Source organism: Heterocephalus glaber, unplaced genomic scaffold (assembly GCF_053883595.1).
Source record: "Heterocephalus glaber isolate CG9 unplaced genomic scaffold, H.glaber_assembly_v1.0 deba00001457, whole genome shotgun sequence".
Lineage (NCBI taxonomy): Eukaryota > Metazoa > Chordata > Mammalia > Rodentia > Bathyergidae > Heterocephalus > Heterocephalus glaber.
In genome coordinates this window covers 37,764,921-37,790,620 of record NW_028258305.1, presented here as the reverse complement: position 1 = coordinate 37,790,620, position 25,700 = coordinate 37,764,921, and the positions used below count along the sequence as shown (strand labels likewise).

The 25,700-nt window shown below is 46.8% G+C and overlaps 1 long non-coding RNA gene across 2 annotated transcripts in view; it reads left to right on the top strand.

The window, feature by feature from the left end:
- The first annotated feature begins 11,305 nt into the window (after positions 1-11,305).
- LOC110347934 (uncharacterized) overlaps positions 11,306-25,700 on the top strand; it is a 53,717-nt gene continuing 39,322 nt past the window's right edge. Inside the window, exons 1-4 of one of the 2 annotated variants that reach the window (XR_002392859.2) lie at positions 11,306-12,650; positions 12,786-12,873; positions 13,930-14,228; positions 15,476-24,236. This is a non-coding gene — a long non-coding RNA (uncharacterized LOC110347934). Of the gene's footprint in view, positions 12,651-12,785; positions 12,874-13,929; positions 14,229-15,475; positions 24,237-25,700 lie in introns of those variants that run through there. The other variant, XR_002392860.2, reaches the window with a different exon arrangement.

Here is a 25,700-nt window from a genome sequence, read left to right as displayed (position 1 = left end):
AACCAGGACAGTCGCAAGGCAAACCAGTACGGTTGGTCATCCTACTTGGAAGCTGAGCCCCACCCCTTTACTTAGGACCATTCCAACTCCCGGTATTTGGGTCGAGTGACTCCCATAGGCACCTTCTCTGTCCATCTCTGTCCTTACCTGTCTGTCTGGGTCTCTGGTTCTCACTGTCACTTCTCCACCAATTTCTGCTTTAGCTTCTTGCCAGTGACCTCTGCTCCTGTCTGCCAAGTGCTTGGAGCACTTGTTTTTCCCCTGCCGGGCTGTTGAGCTCCACTCATTTTTTGTTTATAACCGAGGTATAATATGCGCGAAGTGCTCAATTCCTGGGTGACTAGCTCAGCCAACATTTATGCAGCCATGGAACACCTCCCAGGTCAAGGTGCAGTGCTGTCCCACCCTGGAAGGCTCCCTAGTGCCCTTTCCCTGTCACCTACACCTCCGAAGGGCAACCACACCTGTGACTTCCGTCACAAAACTGAGTCTGACCTTCCCATCCATGGAAGCAGCCCCTTTGTGATCCTCAGGAGCAGAAAGTGTGAGCAACTGCACTTTAGTTAACAGGACCACAAAGATGGAAGGGGGAGGGAAGGGGAGGAAACACCACATCTTGACCGGAGGAAAGAAAGAGCCTCATTTTCAAGTGAGGATTTCAATTGCCAGACAGTTCATTTAGTCATTTCCTTATCTGACTAGCATTGACAGAACTCAGGGACATGTTGAGGAAAGCCGAGTTGAGATTAGAACTCAGAACCCCAGGCAGCCTCCTTTCAGCCCTGAGGAGCTCTCTGAGTGGAAGTCAGGGCTGCCTTCTGCTGGCTGGCGAGTTTGTGCCTGGACAAGGCACACTTTGCTTCCTCTGCTCACCCTGTCTGATACCCCTTGTACCTGGGACAGGTTACAGAGGATTGCTTCTCAAGCCTGCTGGAGAACGGGGGTGGTGGAACTATCCCGGAACCCAAACTTCGGCCCAGACTCCCACTACCCTAAAAGCGAGACCAGGCCCCGGCGCTGCTAACACTCCCCAGGTGATTCCAGTATTCCCAGCCAAATTTGGAAAGCAGAAATGCCCCTTAATCTTTACAGCGCACTCGAATCTTCCGGAGCTCTTGCTAAAGCACACATTCTGTCTCATCAAGCGTGGGAGGGGTGAGATTCTGCATTTCTAACGGGCTGATTGGTGGTGTTGATGCTACTGGTTCATGAACCCCACTGTCCTTCTCCTTCTGACTCTCAGTTCCTCATATAAATATATTTTGGAATGATTTGTTTTTCAATTTTTCTTTTAAGCATAAGGCTCCTCACACACTCAAATCATTATCTATTTACCCGCCTTTACCAGAAAGGGTACCATCATCGATCATATGCTCTCCAAGTGCCAAACAGTGTCCCCAGCAGCTCTGAGGAGTTAGTTCTCCCAATGTAATGGTCAGCAGCCATACCTCAGGGCTCCGCCATGCTGGCGACAGTGCTAACCTCAAAGCTCTGAGACACTTTTGACTAAGTTACTTAGCCCTCTTCATTCAACTCTCCTTGTTAAAAACTGTGAGCATTAAGCTTTTGGATCTAATTGAAACTGTAGCCTCGAGGCCCAAACCCCACCTAGTCTTCAGTACAAATTTAACTAGAAAAGGTCCCTTACATTTTTCCAATCTCCACTTCAGATCGCTCATTCACTTCTGATTTCCCTAGTTTCTTGCCCTGGCCAGTCCGATCTTCACCAAAACTTGCTGCTCAAGGCCCCTTTCGTCCCTCATCATTGTCACCAGCCCATCCTGCCTTGACGTACACCAACCCTGTAGCAGGGCTCTCAAAAGGCAGGTTAGAAAGAGCAGTCCAGCTAGAACAGCCTTCAGTAGCCACTGTCAGCCCACCCCTGGCTTGACTTACTTCTTCCCCTGTACTCAACAGCAACAGGGAGGTTTGGGCTTTGAGATCCTGACCTGGAAGTTGCCCTTGTTACTATCCCCAAATGCCACCAAAGAGAATTTCCCCGAAGAGGTGAAGGCTATGTTCTGGCTATGCCGTGGTGGTTAATTTTATGTGTCAACTTGCCTGGGCTAAGGCATGCCCAGATAGCTGGAAAAACATTATTTCTGCGTATGTCTAGAAGGGTGTTTCTGGAAGAGATCAGCATTTGCATTGGTGAGCTGCATGGAGCCTTCCTCTGTGTGGATGGCATTGATCTATTCATGGAGGGCCTGATAGAACAAAAGGTGGAGGAATTACCCCAGTGAGTTACACCTGGCTTTCCAGCTTACAGCTGGCAGATGGTGGGACTTCTTGGCCTCTGTAGCCATATGAGTCAGTTCCTATAATCTCCTCTTACACATATTGGTTCTGTTTCTCTAGAGAACTTGCATACAATTGTGATGTCTCCCTAAGGAGCTTCCCTCTTGTCCCCTAGGCTTAGGACAGCAGAGAGGAGTGACACACAGCCCTGCCCCAAAGCCAGTTTGGCCCACTGTTGTCCCTCACAGGTCTCCTATCCCACCAACCAACTGAGGGGAAAAACAGGTTCTCCTTGGCTTGTGTCTCTGCCGCTGCTGAGGAGGAGCTGCCTGGGAATCCGTTCCACAGGGCCGCAACTATGCACACACACTTGCCTTCCTCAGCCCCAAGTGGGAGGCAGCTTGGGCTGGTGGTGAGAAAATAGAATTTGGAATTCAACAATCTTGGATTCAAATCCCAATTTCCCTACCACTCTCTAAGTGGCCATGTGATTCAATCTTCCATGCTTTAGTTCCATCATCTGTAAATTGAGGGAAGGCAAAAACTCATTAGAGAGGAAATTATTGTAAAATAATTTTTCTGTGATATGTATTTTCTGACAATACAGTCACCCCACAGTATCTGCAGGCGATTGCTTCCAGGACCTCACTTCGCCCACAATATGGAGGGTGCTTAGGTCCCCTTGTGTACAATGGTGTGGCGTTTGCGTACACCCTACATCCATCCTTCTGTGTGCTTAAATCAACTTGTTATACTATGTTGTTTAGAGAGCAAAGGCCAGAAACAAAAGTCTTTACATGTTCAGTACAGATACAATTTAAAAAATATATATTTTCAACCCAGACTTGATTGAATCCAAGGACGCGACAGCAACAGGCGGGGAGAGCAGACTGCACACTATAAAATCAGGTACCAATGTGCATTCGGGTTCAGTCACTTCTCTACTGCTGCAAGGATGACAGAGCATATGCCATGGACAAGGTTAGCCCAGTGCCTGGCCTGCAGAAGGCGCCATCAAATATCGCTTCCTGGCTCTTCCTGGATGAGGATGTTTCTGATGCCAAATAAATCATTTCTCTGCTCTACCTGCATCCCAGGGAACCCAGGAATGTGGAGTAGGGCTGAGTGTCAGGCCAGAACTTCCAAGCCTCCGAAACTCCCCATCTGGCCACCCTCCCTGGCCAGTCCCTTCTGGCCATTTGTAGTCTGTACCTTTGCTAAAATTTCTGAGATCCAGAAATCCGTAAGCCTAGACTTGGGGCAGTTGTCTTAGGTGTTCAGGGTGGGAGAGAGAAAAATGTTGGCACATGATCCATTCTCCATGCCCCAGCTCATATGCTGCTATGGAAAATCATTGTTTATCAACTCATCGGAAAAAATGACTAGGATTACATTTCACACGTTAACACAAAGGGAAAATAAAAGCTGCACTGGAATGTCTGAGTCATTCTTCAGAGCCTTTACAGTATCAGTTCACTATGACCCTTCTCCTTACTGTGTTCCTCCTTGCAGGGGAAAGGCAGGGCCATGCAAGCTAATTGCCTGATGCTTGCTGGCCTGGCCAGGTCCTGTAGACCACCTAACACTCTGCTTGGGGACTTGCAAGAGGCCACAACAAGCTATTAAATGCACCAGTGGGGATTGGAAAGTTATTCTTTTATTGCCAGTTGCTCCATTCCTAGGGCTGAATTGGTGACCTGGGTGTGTCATTCACATGCACCTGGCAAAGCTGGGTGGAATGAGGAGGAATTAGAGTCAACCCGGAGACTCCACTATCATTTGGTGTCAGCATTTTTGCATAGATGTGAGATAACAGCTCCAGTGTCACAGTTGGCTTATTTACCAAAGAATCACTTCTCTGAGAAGAGGGCGGGGGATTCATCAGTGACCTCTCCACCACAGCACTGCACTGACTGCCATCAGATAGATGTGGGCCGCCCAGCACACTGCTGGGAGCCATGGATGTGCCCCTGGAAACTGGGAGGAAGTGAAATGCTGATCTGTACGGGTACACTTAAAACTCATGGCAACAGGGATTCTAAAACTACTGGGGGGTCATGCATCCCTCTAAGAAGCTGATAGAACCTGTACACACTCCTGACAAGCTGCAGGGAGCTCACAGGTGCCCCTTGGAGCTTGATCATCCCTGGAAATGGAAAACTAGACAGACTGGTGATCTGAGCAAACTCAGTGGCACAAGCATTCGTGAAGTGTCCTTGAGTCCCAGAATCCCTCATCCTGTGTTATCCTTTCTGCATTTTTTTTAACACATCATCTTTGAGAATGGGGCTTACTTGATAAAATGAGAAGCAGCTCAGACTCTAAGACCGATGGGTTCCCGTCCCACATTGTAACCAACACACCCTTCTCTGGGGAGCTGCCCTTTCAGCTTTTGCAAAGATCAAGATGTTCTTTCCAAACCAGGAAATCAGATCAGACCAACCTTGGTGCAAGTGCCCATGCTCAGGGCCCGGTGAGTGACATGGCCTTTCATGGGTCACTCCTCTCTCCCAACACAGGACCATCTTAAATCTCTCAGCCAAGACCACAGTCCTTGTCCCAAAAGCATTGCTTCTAGACAGCAAGGAACAGCGGATTTCCTGGACAAGCGCACATGCTCTGGGATACCCGTGCTTTCTGATCTTGGCCACTGTCCATTTATTCTTCAGCTCGGTCATGGACTGTGCCGGCTGAGTGGGAGGTGAGCAACAAGTCTGGGCAGGGGCAGGAGAAGTCTGTGTTTACACAGCATCTTATGCCTGCCAGTCTGTCTGTGAACTTTGGAACACTTGTTCACCATAGCAGTACGGTAATTATCAGTCATGATTTGTCTGCCTTTTTCACCCTGCATAAATACTGTGCAGAGTTTTTTTACTGTGGAAAATACAAGTAAAATTGACAAGCTTACCTATTTTTAGGTATACAACTCAGTGGCATTAAATACATTCACAATATTGTGCAACCATCACCCCTCCATTTCCAGAATCTTTTCATCATCCCAACTAGAACCCCCACTAATTTCCATCTATGAATGTGCTTATTCATTATTCCAGGTAATCTCGTACAAGTGAAATCACACAGAACTTGTTCTTTACTGTACTGTGTGTGGGTTCTTCTGTGTTGGAGCCAGTATCAGAATTTCATTCATTTTTATGGCTGAATAATATTCTGTTGTCCATAGAGAATATTTTATCCATTCATCTGTTGATAGACATAAACATTGGTGTGTATTTGAAATTTGCTTTTTAATTCTTTGGGTTACACCTAGGAGAAGAATTGCTGAATTGTATAGTAATTCTGTTGTATTCTCTTATTTATATTATGGTAATTCTTTTCTTTCTTCCTTGTTTTCTTTCTTTCTCTATTTTCTCTCTTTCTTTCTTTCCTCTCTCCCTCATTCTCTCCTCCCCTTCTTCCTTCCTTCTTTTTGATGCTAGCACCGCAGACATCTTAAGCCTGTTCTTTACCACTAAGCTCCAACCCTGGACAAGTGCTTACTTTATGACAGCCCTTGTAAACACGAAGACACTGAAGCTCAGAGAAGTGGTCATTTGACAGCTTTGGGGTTGTAAATATTCCTCTGCCCAAGGCTAAGGCCAAGTGAGACATCGTGAGTGCAAAAATATAGGAAGAAGTGGTTCTGTCGCCTGCCTCGCAAGCGCAAGGACCCGAGTTCGATCCCCGGTACAAAAAAAAAAAAAGGAAGATTCCCTCACAGGTCCATGCATCTCCTCATCATGGTTGTGATCAGCAGCAATGTCAGTGCATGTGACACTAAATATTTTAAAATCAGAAAAAAGTGGGTATAATCCAGCTTGTAACATATTTGTCTTTATATCACTGCAATTCTAAAATATAATTTTACATACATGTATTTGTCTATTTATATATTTTGGTATATGTTTATACATATTTTTAATAGAGGAAGTGGTCCCCAAAGGTTAAAGTATGTAGGGTCCCCCAAAGTTGTAATGGGTCTGGCATGGTGGCACACACCTGTAATCTCAGCACTCAGGAAACTGAGATGGGATGACTGAGCAGAGTTCAAGGCCATCTTGGAGTTTGAGGCCAGCTGGAAACATAGCAGGACCTTGTCTCAAACACAAAAAAAGAAAAAAGACAAATCAAAGTCATAATGGTCCCTGCCCAAGAATGTACTTCCATTAAGCTCCAGGAGGTAGGGACACAGGATTTAAGGAGGCTCTCTGTTTCAGGCTCCTGCAAGTACTGACCCTGTGCTGGCCTGAGCCCCAGAGTGAGTGCCTCCTTAAAGCACTTGGCCCTCCTTGCCTGAGTCCTGACCCACCTGGGCCATTCCCCCTGGAATACTGGGAAGAGCGTTTTGGGCAACAAATTTCTCCCTTTGGTAGCAAGCTCTGTGTCACTAAGGGAAAAAGTGTGCTGCACGGAGTCCAGTTTTAGTCACAAAAAGGCTGAGTATCTGCCCATGGGACATCACTGGGGTGACCACAGTGACCCCACCTGTGGAAGCAGCATGTGTAACACTACACTGCCTCTTCCATTCAGTACAGCTTGCCATGTCTGGCATTTTTCTATTTTATGCCAAAAGTCTCTACTTGTATTCATTCCCAAGCATTAGCTAATTCTGCCAGCCCTCAGGGACCAAAGGAGGATGGGTTTCTGCTCCCCAGGTCCCCCGCTGCACTCGGGCTCCTGATCTCCCCCATCCAGGGAGCTCCCCATGTTACTCGCCCCTTCCACTTCTTGGGCCACAGGCCTTGCACGTCCACGTCCACTTCTCCAGGGAGAAAGTGTTTGGGGGAATATATTTTACCTATTAATTAATTCATTCAGCAAATCTTTGAGCACCTACTCTGTGCTTAGGCCCTGGGGACACAAAAGGAAGAAAACAGTCAAAAAACCCTACCTGGCTTCATGGCCTTAGCATTCTAGTAGGGAGAGCTAGAAAAGAAAACATAAACAGCAAAATTGAGTGGGCAATGATAATTTAGTGATCCGTAGTGCAGAAAAAGAAAGTAGGAATGCTGAATGAAACTAGGAAATGCAGTTTCAGACTGGGTCAAAGGAGGTCTCATGGGGAAGGTTATATGTTAGCAAAACCCTGAAACTGTGAGGAAATACGCTATGTGACTATTCGGATATTCCAGAGAAAGGTAACTGAATATGCTAAGGCCCTGGGGCTGGACTGTGTCTCTCTATGCATCCCTGAGGGTTGATTTCTTCTTTATATCAGGAAACAGCCTCTTATACTCCCTGATGAGGACAGTGGCTTTTGAGTCCCAGTATACAGTGACCCTCTTTTCTATGAGCCACAGGGGTAGCAGTTATATTTGCTCTCCGTCCACCTATCTGTCTTCCAAGAATGTCTGGGAACAGTCTGCTCTGTTGTCTAATAGGGCTGGGATGTGGCCTCTGGAGCCACGGGATGACCCCAGTTGCACTTCCAACAGTCACAGAGAAGTAGAGAAAACAGCTGACAAAGAGATGGAGAGAGAGAGAGAGGCAGGCTGAGGCAGAGGTCCGTGCAGGGAGAGAGAAACGGAAGAATCCAATGCCGAGACACAGATGGGTGGGGTGGCATGGGGCAGAGACCCCTCTGGGGTTCCTAACAGCTTCAGACTCCTCCTAGCTCCCTGCTTGGCTCGAGAGGCCCCCTCTCTTCCTTTGGAGTCCATGCGAGCGGCCTGTCTCTCTAGTCAGCCCCACCACCCCTCCTTCTGCTGAGCTGCACAGCAGCCCCTCGGAGACTTCTCCGCTCCCCTCTTCAGCCCTGGAAGGTGCTCTCTCCCTTGACCACCTGCCTTCCCAGTGGAGTGGCCTGTCCCAGCCTGTGCCACGCTGACTTTGGGCAGCAAGGTAGAGCAGAGGGGAGCCGGGGCCCCTCTGATCTGCCACGTACCAGCTGAGAGGCCATGACTGAGTCACTGCAAGGCCTGTTCTCTCTTCCCCTTCAGCGTGGTCACAGTCACGCCCTGCCTCCCTCCCTGCGCTGCGCCACAGTCCTAGCAATAGACTCTCGGAGGAGAGCTCTGCTGGGCATCACATGCCACACAACACCGAGTGGCTGTGGCCCCTCAGCCCAAGCCCAGATCCAGCTGGCTTCCCTGGGCTGGACGGCCCTGCCCCTCATCTTCGCTGGCTCACCTCACCTCTTCCCCCAGCCAGGTTCCACCCAACCACTCTGCCTTCCTCCTTGCTCTTCTCCCAGCTACCAAGCTTTCCTGTTCAGTTGGTTACTCTGACTCACCCTTCTCACCACTGGCCTCTCAGGAGCCTGCAACTCCCCTCTAAAGCTCTTTGTTCTGTAAAGGCACCCTTCCCTGAACGCCTCAATTCACCTGCAAGTCCCCCACCCTCCCAGCCATCCCAGAGGTCCCCCACCCCTACACTCAGGTCACAAAGATGAGACCAGCTATGGCCTGGAATGCTGGACCCTCCACAACATCTGCATCAGCCAGTGCTTACTAGAGAAGCAGATTTAATGCAGGATACACAAATGTGTATGAATTTACAAGATTGACTTACAGTGGCCGAACACAGAGTCGGGGGTCGAAGAGTGCAAAAGGTCCGTCTGTGCACTGGGGATCTGAAAGGTCCAGCTGAAGGCCTGGAGCTCCCTGCAGTGTCCCGTGCGAGTCCCTATCAGGAGGCCAGAGAGTCTGCACCGGAAGCCAGGAGATGACGTCCGAGGGGAAGGCAAAGACTGGAGCTCCTCCAAAGAAACAGAAGCGAGCCTTCCTCCCTCGTTTCGCTTTTGTACCACTCAGGTGACAAGCCAGCCTAGCGTGGCTCTCCTGTCCTCCATAATGCCCTCAGCCTCACTCACAACTGCACTGATCCAGTTTAGCTGGCAGTTTCTTACTCAAGTTGACACAATCCAACTATCACTGCAGCCTTGTTTCCAAGGGAAAATACCAAATGCTCCATTCAGTTCAGCTCCTCATCAGCAGTGACCCATGGTGACAACAGGAGGGCCGACTCTGAAACCTAAAATACTACTGCTCAGCTGTCTCTCGAGTCTAGTTTTTCCTCACATCAATCATTCTCCCTGTCTAGTTTGTCACCATCTTCTCTCATAACTACTGTCCCCTCTCCTAGCTCCTCTAACCTGAAACTCTTCTCTCTCTCTAACCACGCTGTCTTCCCTTCTGTCCCCCACGTGAACCTTTTATAAACTGATCTCCTCCCTGCCCAAATGCCACCTCGGACCTCAGACAGCCTGTGAGATGGAACTCAAGTGCTTCGCTTGGGACACGTGGCTCCTCTCTTCCTCCCCAGCCTGCATGTTCCCCTCTTTCCTCCCAGGTGGCCTCTCCGAGAATATGCAAGCTGTCAGATGGGTAGCTCCTTAGTTTTTGACTTCAGCACCGTCCGCAGTCTGCCTCTCCCTCCTGTTGCAAGCGAGGATGGATCCTGATGACCTAGCCCAGCCCCTCCTCCAGGATGGGCCCTATCCCACCTCCCTCCATCTTACACTATCCTTCTTTCTTCTGTATCTTCAACCCCTCCCCCTCCTTTCCAATAACATTTCAAGCCACTGGCTTCTCTTGCATCTTAAACATTTCCTTGATCACAGAGTCCCTCTCCAGGAACTGCCACCCCCTCTCTCTTCCCCAGCTCCAGAGTTGTCCTCTCCATTTCCTTCCTTCCCATGTCCTCCATCCTGACTTTGGCCCTACCCACTCCACGCCACCAACACATGTCTCTCCAAGGAATCAGTGATCCAGATGCTAGACCAACTAGACCGTGCACCCCTCACCTCTTCTGACGTTGAGGAACGTCGGACATGTTGACTGCTCTGGACTTCAAGACTCCCCCACCCCTAGCCTCTCCTTCTACACTCTCCTCAGCTCCTCTTCTGTCCTCGGTCAGCAAGGCTGGAGAGCCACAGGTCAGACCCTAGACCTTGTTCTGTTTTCTCTTTGATAAACAGACCGTACACAACCCAGATGCTACCTCTGCATCTGTGACCCTCACAGTTGTACCCCAACCCAGACTCTCTGAGCTCCAGATCTGAACACGCAACTGCCCACTGTCCACTTAGACGACTCACAGGTCCCTTAGATCAACATAACCGACTTGGATTTATGTCAGACACTCTGCAGTTGGTTTTTCTCCAATGTTCTGTCTCTCCCTGACCTGCCCACACCAGAACTCTAGCTGTTCTTCTTGGTGACTACTATCTATTCTGCCTCCTAAAATATTTGATTTCTGTCTGCATCACAATTACTCTAGGCCAAACTACCATCCTCTGTCACCTGGACACAGCAATGTCATCATTCTCATCCTCCTTCCCTCCTCTTTCTCCTCCTTCCTCTTTTTTTTTTTTTTTAAGCAGTGTCCTAATTCAAAGGTTCAGGACCTGGATATACATTTAAGTCATATGTATGGCCATTACCCATGTCTCATCCCAAACAATGGAAAATGGAATCTGTGGAGTGGGCTCCAGTCCGCCTTACTCCAAGCTCCCCGATGACTCTAACCTGTACCTTGGGTTGAGAATCACCAGTCTACATGGTCTCCCCATGGCCATTACTCTTCCTCTCCATTTTCCAGGAACAGCCAGAGGAGTCTTCATATTGTATAGTTCACTGTGCCACCCCCCTGGCTCTTAGGGTACGATCAAAGCCTTCCCGACCTCTGCCACCTGGCTCTGCTCATCTCTTGCAAGCCTGGGCTTCTCTCCTTTCTGGGTTGCCTTCGGGCTTTGGGGACCCTGTGCTCCTTTGCTTCAGGACGTCACACATGCTGTCCTTCCTTCTTGAGTACTTGCCTAATCAGTCGCACTGAGCCCTCACGGGTCCACTCAGCTAACCCCTCCACAGCAGGCCTTTGCCCCACAGCTGCTTCTTCCCCTCCCCAGATTTAACACATTGTAAATATTTAGCAATCTGTGTAATTTTGTTTGTTTGATTTCCGTGTTTGTTTAATTGTGATTTTTGTTTGTGACTTTTGTTTAATTTCTGCTTTTCCACTAGAATGCAAGAGAGACCATGTTTGTCTGTTTTGTTTTTTTCTGAATTCCTAGAACTTAATCCAAAGGCCTGGCACCTAGTAGGTATTTAATAAAACTGTATGGAGTGATGCTCCTGAACAAACGCCCCATAGCTTGGCACACTGTTCCTTCCACCTGGAATGCACCAACCCTGTCCATAGCCTCTGTACTTTTTCCACTAGCGAGCTTCTGCTGATCTTTCACCACCCGGTTTAAAAAGCCCATCTCCATGATCCCTTTCTGCTTTCCTCAGCTTCTCTGTCAGCTGATAGTCTGTATCCAATTTGGTATTTTAGTGACTTGCCTCTGGATCTTCTACCTGCTGCAGCTGGGGCTCAGGAGCCCCTCTTTTTCTTCTGGAGTTGATAACTTTGTTGCCAGCTGAACGGACAAACACATGAGCTAAATTACTTAACTGTAACTCTAAAGTGAGGAGTCAAGGCACAGATTGCTCCCCAGCATGAGGGCTAAACTCTTGGGCCAGGCCCAGAGTTCTTGTACTATACCCTCTCTGGCCAGAGCTGCCTGGCTTTTCCTCTTGGGCCTCTCCAGACAGGTGTGGAGCGGTTCTTTGAGACCCACTATGGCGGGGTTCTGGAGTGGGGAAGGTTAGGACTCTGGGGTCACAACTCCAGATCTCCCTGCTCTGTCATTGTTGTCCTGATCTCCCCAGGGAGCTTGACTCTGCTTTCAGGCCCCAGGTTGGCTTCAGAAGCAGGGTGGAGGGCAGAGCCGGAGCCCAGGGTGAGCGTGGGGATGCTCTGCATCAGGGCTCAGGCAATGAGGAAGAGATTCTCAGCAGTGGACTCGGCTGCCCTGCCCTGGGAGTGCCTGGCATTTTCCATCTGACAGCCACTCACCCAGCCGGCAGCGCTCAGCTAGAGGGAGCCTCCGAAGCCCTCCGTGCATCAGTGGGTGGGCCGGCAGCTGGGCGGGAGCAGCTGTGGTGGTTCACGTCTGCTGACCAAGTGGAGAGAAGCTGGGTGTGCGGGGAGGGAGGGCTGGCCTGAGGAAGCCATCTGGGGGACACGGCTGAGGGCCCCAGCCTGCAGCCCCACCCTATGTGTCTCAGACCCACTTTCTCTTCCCTTGACCGATTCCACTGCCTGGATGACATGGGGCAGGAAGGGGAAGGCTGCCTGCCATGTGGTAGGAGCAGTGCAGAGGGCGGGGACCTTTCCCAGCTGAGAGAGATGAAGCCCAGGTTGACCTTGTGGCCGATAACAGCAAAATAGGAGCTGACCTTTACCAACCATTTCCTAAGCAGCAGGCCAAGCGCCATACAAACTGCCTTATTGAAGACCCTGGCTCTACTGGAAAACGAATTCTTTTAGTTGCATTCACCTCTTGCAAAGTCCTTGGAGGATGCAGGAAGCTGAACTTCAGGGGAGGCACCAAGAGCGACTACCTAGACCCTCTCTCTCATAGTTCCAAGGTAGGGGGAGTCCCTGGCTGTGCCCCAGATATTTCTGAGTGACAGCCTCACCAGCAGCCCCGCCAGCCCCAGTGGGCATGACCTGCCAGTGCCTCCCCTCCAGTCCAGGCCACCTTCCTCTCCTTCCTGCCTCAGGCTGCCCTGCTGTCTCCATGGTGGGAGTCACCATCGCTAAGCCCCGTGCACACAGCCTGGAGAGAGAGGTCCGCAGACCCTGACCAAGGTAGGCAGGAGACAGCGGACACACTCTGTCACTTCCTGCGCCTGAGGGGGCCTGATGGCCTTGGGGCAGATGGCCTCACAGTGTCCAGCTGATGGCCTGGTCAGCACACCCCCCTGCATGGGCTCTCCTGGCTTCCCGCCTCTCCCCTCGTGCTTTGCTCTTCCTTCCCAAGCTGTGGCTTATTAGGTATAAATGCACATCATCCACATTAGGGGAAAAAATACAGATGGCTCCAGGCTGGAGAAAGAACATGGATTTTGTTCTGTGATGCGTAGGAAGGTCACACTCCCAGCTGGGCAGAAGATAGAGGTAAAAAGCAAAGGCTCAAGACAGAGGGTCTGGATGATGGCTATGGCACTAGTCTGGGTGGAGCCAGGGCTGATCGGGCAAACTTGGGGTACTTGTCTGGTATTTGGGGGTTGGCTGCCTTTTTCTGGAAGAAACAGTGAGAGAGGGAAAGAAATGAAGCCTGCAGCTGCGAAGCTCATCTACCCCCAGCCCATCTGTTCCTGAGGTCAGATTGCACCTGGGGAGTTTCCCTCATCCTGTCAAACTCCACCAACACCTGCATGGAAATCCTATGCTCTGTCAGATACCGGGGTTTTAGGGATGCCTCTTGGATGGGGGCCCTGAAATCCAGTTCTGGAGAAACATTGCTGGAAAGGACTACCTGTTTCAAAGGTGCTGCTTAGAGCCCTGTACTCTATGCTCCCTAGGATGCAGTCTCGGCTCTTGTGCTTCTCCCCTGAGAAAGGATTTTCCCTGAGACTACCTGTTGGCCTGCTCTCAGAGAGCTTCCCTGGTCCAGCCCTTCCCTCTCTCAGGTCTGACTCTCCTGCCCTCTCTGGCTCACTCTCCTCTGAAGCAGGCGGCCCACAGGCCACTGGGCCCCAGCTTACACCCAGGACCTGAGCAAACTGTACCCTCCAGAAGGCCAAGGACTCCTAACTTGCTATTTCGGCACCCAACAGTATGTTTTAACAGGCTGGGTAACAGAAACCAGTACCAACTTGCTAGGTGGCCAAGGAGGCCCTGCACTGTGTTCCACTCCCACAGGTTCTGGGTTGGGAGCCTGCCGACCTGGCGCCTTCTCGTCATTCGACCCACAGCTCTCCCTCTGGACACTTTTCTAGCAGCCCGTGGGGCTCCGACAGGAACACAGTACCAGTCTTTCACCTGGAGGCCTGCTCTCCTCCACTTTCTTCGTGTGGTGGGGACTGCCTGGGCCCTGTTCCACTGCGGTTCCCGGGGAAAGGAGACTGAGCACCACCGCTCTGAAGAAGGATACTGAGGGCTCTGCTGACAGCTCCTCTGCCCTCCCGATCCGGCCACCTGCCTCCTCAGCAGTACCCCCGGTAAGAGGAGAAGTTTTCCTATCTAACATAGGCGATCAATTCTTCCAGCTTTTCCATATCTGGAAAGAAATCTTTATTTCACTTTCATTTTGCAAGATTGTTTTTGCTATTCTAGGCTCACAGTATTTTCTTTCATTAATTAGAAAGGTTCACTGAAAACATTGACTCTTTTCTGTATTGCATTGTCTCTAACAATAAGCCTACTGTCATTCTCTTTGTTCTTCGTGCCTTTTTCCTGGCTGCTTTCAAGCTTTTTCTTCTTCATTGATGTTTTTGGCAATTTGATTATGTACATTCATGAAGTTTTCTTTATATTTATTATGCTTAGAGTTCATTTTGCTTCCTGGATCCTTTTATCAAATCAGGAAAATTGTTCAGCTATCATTTCTTCCCGGCATTTTTCTACTCTTCTTTTAGGACTGCAATTATTTAATATTAAGTTGTTTGAAGTTGTTCGATAGCTCACTGAAGCTTTTTATTTTTTCCTTTAGTCTGCAGAGTCTAATTTATTCTTATCCCCGCCTAGTATATATATTCCCCTTAGATTTTATATTTCTAAAATTTTGTTTTTAATCTCTAGAAGTTTGATTTGGGTTTTCTTTTATCTATTTGCATGTGTGTCTTTCACATTTTTTTCTTTAATATGCACATGATTTTCTTTATCTTTCAAAGCATATAGAATATATTTGTTTCTTTAAAAAAATTCTTGCCCATTATTTCTATAGACATTTCTTTTCTTTTTTTTTTTTTTTGGTACCAGGGATCGAACTTAGGACCTTGGGCTTGTGAGGCAGGCGGCAGAACCACTGAGCTAAATCCCCGGCCCTTTGCCCATTATTTCTATCATGTATGTCATATCTGTATCTATTTCTATTCCTATATCATATGTGTTCAGGTTGATTTTTCTCCTGATCATGGATTTTATTTTTCTGGTTCTTTGATGCTTGATCATTTTTTATGGGATGCCAGGTAATGTCAATTTCATACTGTTGCTAGAGGGTTTTCTTTCTCCTTTAAATACTTCTGAGTTTTATTCTTGGCCTTAATTCAGCTACTTGGAAATGGTTTCATCTTTCACAACTTACTTTCAAGCTTTTTAGGTAGGACAAGCAACCCTTATTTGCGGGCCAATTTTTACCATTACTGGTAGAGACAGTGAGGTACCATCAATGATCTGTAAGCAAGAAAGGGGACTGATGGGATTCACATTTAAGAAAACCACTCTAGCAGCACGATTCTTCTGATAGGTGGAAGAGATAGGAAAGACAGAGAGAGCTCACTGCACACCCAGCTGCAGGCCTGAAGAAGCCCAGCGCTCCAGCAGCAGCCAACGCAAGATCCTGGAATACCAGGGTTAGGACCAGTGGTGTGTGGTAAGGACAAAACAAGAGGGAGCAGCATAAGTTGGAATGATCTGAGGCCTCCCACTCGGGCTTCCAGTGGAAGTGAGATCCCACATGATACCTTAAGCAGCATTACCAGAGGCTGGAAGTTTCCAGTCCCTGCTTCTTGCATCTGTCAGTGCCAGGAGACTGTCTGTAGAAGAGGCAGAACCAGGACAAGATTCCCTGTCATTAGAGTAAAACTAAGCTGTTATCTGACAATCCAAGAAACCAAAACTGACCACATTAGCCAAATTCCCAAACAGCCCTGTCTCAATAGCCATTATGATGCAGTTCCCTCTGCCTTAATCTTCATTCACGTAAGAAAGGTAACCTGAAGGAACTGAACGAATCAGCTATTTTCCCATTATTGCCTCTCTGTTCTCTGTAACTTTGATATGACTAGTGTATTCTTTGCTTTGATTCTGCTTCTTTCAGCCCTTCTCTTTCTATAAAACCAACCTCTTGTGTTCAGCCCATTGGAACACTTATTCTGTCTTATGAAATGAAATATTGCCTGATTTTAGAATCAAAACTAAAATCAATTAAGATCTTTAACCAAATTTTTGTAATTTTGCTCTTGGATAGTGTCCAGTTGAAGACACTGAGCACCCATGGTTTCTCCTGCCTATGACATCACAGACTTTCCTGTTCAGGGGATGATTTTCTCTGTGTCCATGTACCATCGGGTGCTCAGAGAGCTTGGCAAATTCCAGTCCTTTAAAGCACTATGTTTTTATAATGTGACACGATGCCTCAAAATTACATTAATAGCTCTGGTGCTGCAATTATATTAGACTGAGAATGACAGCCTGTCTCTCTGCCTAATGAAAGCAAGTTGATGAAGAATTTCATTCATAAAACATTGAAATGGCTCCTCCAGTTTTCATTGAACTATCCAGAGAAACTTCCTCAAGACCAGAGTCAAGGCCCAATCTGAGACCCTTCCTCCATCTGCATTTTCAGAAATATATATTCTTGCACAAGCAACATACCACATAATCTCTCTGATGCAGTAGCATGTTTTCTGGATGAAGATCCAGGAACTTCAATAAAGTGTCCAGTTGGAGTCATGACCTTAGAAATTAAATTACACTTCACCCACACCAGTGTGAAGAAAGAGTTAAACTTTTAAAAACAAAAAAGAAAGTTCAGCAAGTGAGACTTATTCACTTCCTCTCTCTTACCTCTCTTGGCTATGAATTTGAGCAAGAGTAAACTAGGTGTCTCTAATTAGCTTATCCAGATAAAAAAGTGCCTCTGACCCTGCTGGGTGGTCAGGAAAGCCATGAACTTGTCCCACCTGCAAGGGTGGTGGTTTTCCCTGAGATAAGAAATGTACTGGGCTCCAATGTGACAGCTAAAGAAAAGGAAATGTTAAACTAAGTATAACAGCTCATTCACTTTGCAACTTGGTGGGGCCTTCTTTCATTTCCTCTATCTTCTGTATGTGTTTCACACTTACGTACACACTCAAATGAGCCAGCCTAAATATAATGGCACAGCCACACTCAAGGATTCCTGTAGTTCTTAATGAAGGCCATTAAAAGCAAAAACAACAAAAACAAAAACTATAATGGAAGGTGATAGAGATCCATCTCAATATTAAATACCCTATTTAAAGTTAAAAGAAACTTAAGCAACGAGTTAAATTATTCACATAATTAATGTCATGCCAATTATCTGAAAAGACACAGGCCCTGAGTCTGGCTTCCAAACTGCTAACTATGGCCTCTCTCTCCTGGCACCAAGCAGGCAGCTCTCAAATGATCCTAAATACCAAAACATGCCCAGGCTATATTTCTTAAGCACTGAAGCTGAAATTTCCAACATAACAAACCTCAAAACATTTGGTTTCCAGCAGTGCCTGGATGAGTTCAAGCCTGATTTTGCCCAAGTCTGGGGTAAAAGAACAGAAGAATTTAAGAGGAGCTATAAGTGGGCTGGGTAAGGTGGAAGAGAGAGCAATAACTGGTAAGGAGGAGAGGGATGAAGTAAAACAACATTCAAATGATGGGCTGAAAATGGAAACAATCTCCTAAAAGGTTCAGGAGAAACAATATATTATTAAAAGATAATTTTCAGAAAAAGATAAAAATCATGATTCACATACAGATATAAAAATAGGCATGATAAAGAATTTATTTATTCTTGCTACCAGGAAACCAGGCAAATGTTCAAAGGAAAACACACAAATTTATATTAAGTAAAGAAAGGAATGTTGAGATGTATTACAAATGGAATCGAAACTGTTTTTTTTCCAAAGGGGGAGGAAGTCAATTAAATCCCTATCAGACAGGACAGAATTTATGTAGCTAGTAAAATTTATAGAGCATTGCAGAATAGGTCAAAGACAATGAACAGTAGAATCTGATAACCCAGAATGTTGTGCTATAGATGGTGCATAGTTTTCTACTGAAAACTTTTTCTGCAATACTCATAAAGGTTGTTAAGAGGACATCTCATTCTTTGAGGGGGAGAATATCCCTTCCCAGAGAGAATAGTGTCACGGGAGGTCAAAGCCCATGAAGAGGCAAGATAGAGACGTTGTTGAGACTTCTATGGCAGGGGTTGGGTCAGAAAGCAGTAATTTTATTATTTTTAAATTCAGTCAACACACGCACGTGCACACACACACACACACACACGCACATGCACGCATGCACCAAACATGAAATAAGAAGTAGAAAGCTTAGGAGGTCATCTTGACTAATCTTCTAGTCCGAGGTCCGCATCTCACAGATGATGAGACTGGGACTCTAGGCTGGGCATGGCTCAACGTCACTCAGTTATATTTATAGTTTCTGGTCCTAGAGACCATTAGGAGAATGGTGAGAATCCAGGATTCACCCCTATCCATGCTGACTCAGGTACTCTTCTCATTGCTGAGGCAAAATACCTGACACCTAAAGTTAAACTAGGAAAGGTTTATTTGGCTCATGTTTTCTAAAGGTTTCAGTCCATAGCCAGCTGGCTGCAAAGCAGGGTGGCTTGGTAGAGAGGCATCGCAGAGGAAAAATAGTCCATGGCAAAGCAGGTAGGAGACGGTGAAGCAGCAAGCAGCGAAATAGCATCTAGGCTAAATGCCTTTTGATCGGTGCTGCCCATACCCAGGGTGGAGCAACTTAATCCCAGTATCATACCCTTAATCCACATTCACACATCCTATACCAGCCACCTTCGAAACTCCCCACCTGTGACCACATGAGACTTTGGAGAAACATATGGATGCAAGTCATAACATGTGAGTACAAAATATACATGCTTAATCAAAGCATATATTCTGGATTGGGTCTAGAATGCTTACCACATGGGTCACCTGCCTCTGTGTCACACCCCATGGCACCCAAAACACACCTAATCTAGTTTTGATAAACATAATTGAAATGACTACTTCACAGCAGTCTTTAAAGGCTATTTCTTTTCTTCTTTTTTGAGAAACATTTTAATAGCCCACATTACTCAAAATTTTAAAAAAGAGTGAAGAAATCTGAGCAACACATTCCTTTTCTTTGGATGAATTACCTTGTAACAAGGAGAGGGATTCCAGATCATTCCATTGTTCTTTCTAAAGTTAACTGTTTCAGCATTTAAGAATTGAAAGGCTAACAGATTGCTTGAGTTGTACAAATGTGAAGAGAAGGAATAGGGTTTGATTCTTCCGGGTCTTGAGATCTTTCTCTCTCCACCCTCTTCTCACCTTTTACCCTATTCCACAGCCATTAATGAGACAGTACTGGGGCGCTTTTTTTTTTTTTAAAATGAAAGAGCCCTAAATATCCCAAGTCACTTTGGCCTCACCACTTTTTGTAACCCTCTGGGGCTGGTGGTGGAGATCCTGCAGCAGAAAATAAGTTCATGAGTGGATAAAGTTGACAAAGGCTGAAGCCTAAGAATGAATTATAGGCATTGTAGGCAAAGAAACAGACTGCTACCTTATCTATTGTATATCTTCCATGCTAAAGATCATCATACCATCCAAAGTTCCCCATGAGGTGATTTTCATGAGTTTGGAATGTAAAATAATGGTTCATCTGCTAATCACAGGCTCCCTTCTGACAGAGGCAGGTGAGAGCCAGAACCAACTGGGAACCAATGAGGGTTGTGGGGATTCCTGGCACCAGGATTCAAGAACAGCAAGGTGCTGTCAAGGACATCCTGATGCTTTTCTTTGGGGAGAAACACTATGTGTGGACCCCACTTCCAAGCGCTATTTGCTTAAGGAATGAGCTTTGCATTAAAATGTGCATGTTGGTGTCGTGTACCTTCTATTACAATATCATACAGATTCTATTTATTAAAACCTATAGAATGTACAACATAGTGAGCCCTAATGTTAATTTTCCTGTTAATTAATCATAATGTATCAAAATGGGTTCATCAGTTATAACAAACATGAATGTTCCATACTAATGTTAGTGATAGGAGAACCTAGGAGCAAGGGGGGACATGAAGAGTTCTTTGTACTCTTGTTTCACTTTTCTGTAAGCCTAAACTTTTTCTTAAAAATACAATTAATTATTAAAATGTAAAAGTGCATGTTGGGTCCTCTCTGAGCCTTTGGCTTTGGTACTTACTGGATGCTACCATCAACTGAGACCATCTGCACAAGAGAAAGAGCAAACTCTGAGGCAGAGAGGATATTTTGAGGAGGTTTGGTCATGATGAGTCCGGGGAGTATGAGGGACACAGACATAGATACATTTTCTAGACCAGGAGACAGAAAAGTCTAGAATTCAGGATGCAAATACATGAGACTCATCATAATTTATACAACCATCAAACAGCAAACATGGATCCACTTCCTGCCCCCACTCTTGCTCATAGGTGTGAACGGCAGGGTGCCCAACTGTAGTTAGAACAGGGCATGCAGACTCCCCACCTTCCGCAGATGGGCTTGCTGCTCCGTATCCTTCTTGCTGGTGGAACACTGTGGTCCGTGTGGGCGAGTTAGATGTCATGATTCATCACCCACAGGGCTGGAGTGTTTGCTGCTGCTGAGGCCCAGTGGCTGGATATTCTGTCCATATTATGCAGGGAGGAGGGGCATCCTCTAGGCTGTGTCCACTGTCACTGGGTGATCTGTTTGCACCTGCCACGTCATTTGCTGATGACTTCAATCAGCTAAGGCAGCCAAGAGAAAAGAAGGAATGTGTGGGCAGAGCATTGAATCATCTGTGCATCCTGGCCAACTTCTGTGTTAGGTTCCCACCTAAATATACCCCCAACCTCTTCCTGTTCCTTCTCGATTGCCCAGGTACGCCCTCCTCCCTCTCCCACAGTCCAAGTCTCCATTTGGCCTTAAGGGCCCACTCACCTAGGCCCAGGGTTAGGGTGAACCCTATCGATCCAGCAGGCCTGGGCTTAGATCCAATTTGCACATTACACTTCACCTTTCTAAGATTGTACTTCCTCTTTTGCAAAGCAAAGATAATATTAACCTCCAGTGGTCTTTTTGACAAGGGAGATGATGTGCTTTAGGGTTTTGTTTTGTTTTTTGGTTTTTGGTTTTTTTTGGTACTGGGGATTGAACTCGGGACCTTGCACTTGCGAGGCAGGTGGTGGAACCGCTGAGCTAAATCCCCAGCCCGAGATGATGTGTTTTAAAAGAGCCTAGCATGTACTAAGAGCTAACATTGTGGACTATTCACCTTTTAGCAGATAGTCTTCTAAGCACTTTACACATTTATTAACTCACAACAACCCTGAGATGCAATTATTTTTATTTTGGAGATGAAGAAACTGAGCTACAAAGAAGCAAAATGTTCAAGGTCCCACCCAGAGCTCACAAGTGGTGGAAGCAGAATCTCATAACACACACACACCCCTGCTGTGCTAGAGTGCTGGATCCAAGAGTCTAAGCCTCATTACCTCAGTGCTTCTCAGGAGTGGTCTCTGAATCACCCAAGAGCTACAGCAACAAACTGACATGGCCTCGGGGAGGCTCACTTAAGCCGGGGAACCACTGGCCAACACTTCTCATTTCACCTCCTTAGATGAGATCCTTTCCCATCTCTCTCCCACTAGGCACTAGGCACTTTGTACGTTATTGTCATTTAGGTTGGTCTTCTCATCCCCGCTCTAGGAGAGGTGTGGTCCCTCGCACAGATCCTGCAGCTCGTGATGTCTGCCCGAATCCCGCCCCTAGGGCCCCAGCACTGATCATCCTCACAACTGGCTCACATCATGTCCCAGCTCTTTCTCACTCCAGGCTCCCAACAGGGCCTCTGAACCCCAACTAGCAGGCTGAGCATCACTGGTCCAGGCTGTGGCGCCAGTCCTGGCTCTGGTCCCAACCTGCCAGCTCAGGGGCTCAGATCCAAGGCAACAGGCTTTAGAGGTGCTCTGTGACCTGCATTAGGGCAAGCAGCGGAGAGATCCCATGAGCAAGCCCTCACCTCGCACCCAGCTCCCCAGCCCCTTACCACCTGGAGCTTGCCTGTTGGGTTCAGTCCCTTCAAGTTGTGGAGACCTGGCCCTGAGCTCAAGACCCTGGCAAAGTCCTCCTTCCCTCCTGGACTTCACTTCCCCATCAGTCTCAGACTTCTGGTCAGCAGGCTCCACTGCTCTTCACAGTCAATACTTACTGCCACTTTCTCCACCCTTGACATTGACTCTCAGTGATTAGTGCTGACTCTCCTCAAGACTATCTTAGTCTCAAACCCCTCAGCACTTTTGGAAAGGAGCCCTTTACCTAGGAGCAAGGCTCATTTCCTGTGAAGGCAGAAGAGGCTGCCATGTCATAGGGCCACCATGACAGGCTTCATAGACCAGAAACAGATAGGAGTGGCCCTCTTCCTCCTAGAGCCCCAGCCCACCTAGTGCGGCCTAGAGAAGTCTTTGCATCTGCCACGCTCCTGACCCCGACCTTCCCTCCCTTGGGACTGCCCAGCAGCTCCCTTGGGAGCCCTGACCTGATGATTCTCGAATTCTCTGTGGACCCAGAGTTTAGGCTTGGTCTGCAGGCAGGGAGGCCAAGGAGCTCTGTCAGGTGACCCAAGGGTCAGCTCAGAATGGGATTTATCAAGTTGTCTTCCAACTCTTATCAGATATTTAAGTCACTATTTATCACACCTTGGAAGGATAGGAGGGAGACTTAAATTTCCTCCCTCTTATGTCCCCAGAAAAGCAAGGCAGAGAAGGAATGAGCTCTTGACCCCAAGCCATGGAAGTTGGAACCCAGACTCAGGCTGGGGCCCTGCCTCTCTGGACACCCTGTCTATACTCAGCCTTGTTGCTGGAGCCCTTGGGTAAAGCCAGGGCACTGCAGAGGGAAAGCTGGCTGCCAGCCCTTGGAACTGGGCCTGTAGCTCATGCAGCCTGGGCCAGGGTGGTACAGGGAAGGACACAGGCTCTCTTATCTCAGGGACTTGAGCTTGAGGTCCAGTTCAGTCCTTCCCTTAGTGTAGGAATTGGGAGAGTCACCTAAACGCCACTCTTCCTCAGGCTTCATTAGGTTTTCTATTCAGAGGGAGAAACACTAGTTTTATAAGATTGTTGGGAGGATTCAAAGGACGCATGCACAGAGACTTGGGTGGTACCTAGCATCACTCATCTGTCCTGCCCCTTCACCCACTCCCCTTGCCTGTACCTTAATTCTCTTTACTCCACTCCTGCCCATGTTTGGGTTGATTCTAAGCACTAGGAAAAAAAGGTGAGCTCATCAAAGAAATGACTTGAAACCCAGTAAGAGAACTCGAGCTGTCAAGAGAGTCTCTTCTGACTGTCAGAAATGTCAGACCAAGAGGCACCGCTGTAGAGGGTGGCCTGGGCACCTTGAGGACCAGGTGGCTGGAAATGTTGCTGTTTCCAGCTTCCTGGGTCTTGGAGCAGCATTCCAGGGTCCAAGGGCTGCCTCTGTAGAGACTACAGCCCATCCTTGGGCAGCTGCAAAGCCAGGGCCAGGCAGGATAAAAATGGAAAGTTACAAGCTCCCAGGCAGGGACAACTTAGTCTGCAGAAGAATTACCCCATGGAATAGAAGCTCCCTTAAGTCCAGACTTTGCCTTATGCCTATACCTAGGGCAGTGCTCATAGTAAATTAATAAATGAATCTGTTCCTTCTTTAAAACGTCCAATGGATTTACTAATGGGTAGTTAGGAAACTCAGATAAGCCAATGACATAAAAACTTACATACAGTAAAGGTAGTTAGATGGGTGGTCCTCTGAGTTTTTATACATGCAAAGTATGACCACCACTAAGACCAAGATCAATGCCAACACCACCAAGAAGTTCCTCCTGCTACTTCTTTGTGACAGATGCTCCCTTCATCCCAAACCCTGGTGACCACTGATCTATTTTTTGTGCCTTTAATTTTGCCTTTTCTAGAATGCAATATAAATAGGACAGTTTGTACCCTTTTGAGACTGGCTTCTTTCACTTAGCATTATGCACTTGCGATTTATTCAAGTTGTGTATGTCCATTGTCTTTTTTCCTCATTATTACAGAGGAATGTACTACTGTGTGGATGTATTACAGCTCATTTCTCCATTCATCCAACCAGAGACATTTGGCTTGTTTCCAGATGTTGACAACTAAGAATAATGTTGCTATATATATGGTGTACAACTTTTTATGTGAACACAAGTTTTCATTTCTCTAGTATAAATATCTAGAAATGAGACTACTGGGTTATATGGTATATATATTTATTATATATATTATATATATTTATAATATATATAATATATATATTTATTATATATATATATATATTTTTGGTACTGGGGATCGAACTTGCGACCTTGTGCTTTCGAGGCAGGAGCTGGAAGCATTGAGCTAAATCCCTGGCCCTTTATATATATATGTTTAATCATGTAAACAATAACTAAATTATTTTCCCCAACGGTGGTACCATTTTGCCTTCTCACATGAGAATTCCAGGAGCTTCACATCCAGTATTTGGTGTCGTTAGTATTTTAGTTATCCTAATAGGTAGGTGACACTGTCTCATTCTAGTCTTAATTGGCATTTTCTTAACGACCAATAACGTTGAGCACTTTTTCACATGTCTGTTAACTATGTGCCTTATTTGGTGAAGCATACTTCCTAACCTTTTCTTGTTTAAAACATAGACTTGTCTCTCTTCTTACTGAGTTCTAAGAAATTTTAAAAATATTTTTGATTGTTTTTCTATTATGGGTCATCCTTTGCCTGTCATATCTAGGAATGCTTTGCTTAACCCAAGATCACAAATATTTTCTCCTATATTGTCTTCTAAGAATTTCATAATTATGCATTTCAATATGTTTATTTTAGTTCACTTCTGAACAAAGTGTGGGCAGTAGGTTATTGTTTTTGTACAGGACATCTAGTTACTTTACCACCATTTATTGAAAATGCTACTGAATTGCCACTGTACCTTTGTCAAAAATCAACCAACCATATTTGTGCGTCTCTATTTCTGCACTTTTTATTCTACCCTATCTTTCATCAATACCACACTGTCTCAATTACTATAGCTTTATAGTGCCAGGCAGTGTGAGTCTCCAACCTTTTTCTATCTCAAAATTGCTTTGGCTCTATTTTTCCATGTAAATTTTACAATCTATTTGCCTACATCTTCAAAGAACCCTGCTGTGATTTTTGACTGGGATTGTGTTAAGCGGGGAGGTCAATTTGTGGAGAATTGACACTTAATCATGGCGAGTATTCTAATCTGTAAACATGCTCCCCTGGAGAGCCTAGATGATGTCAAAGCCCAGTCTCAGTATGGGATTGCGTGGGTCCCTGGCCCAGCTTTGCTGCTAACAGCTGAGTAGTCTGGGGAAAGTTACTTCCCCTCCTTCTCCCTCTACTTCCTCAGCTATAAAATGGAAAAGTTGGATTGGTTAAACCAAAAGAACACCTTTCAGCTCAGACATTCTGTGATTCCCAGTGTCACCTTGGTGTGACCTGCCAGGAACACACACATTATCACCTGTCTGGTGCAATGTCCCAGTATAGCCAGAAAACCTGAGATGCCAGTTCCAAAGCAAATGGCTCGCTGCGGGAGCCCTTCCAAGTTAAGACTCAGGGGCTTTGACAGGCGCAGCACCCTTGCTCACTGCTGGGCGCCCCAGGTCAGATAAGAAGCCTCCCAATGGCA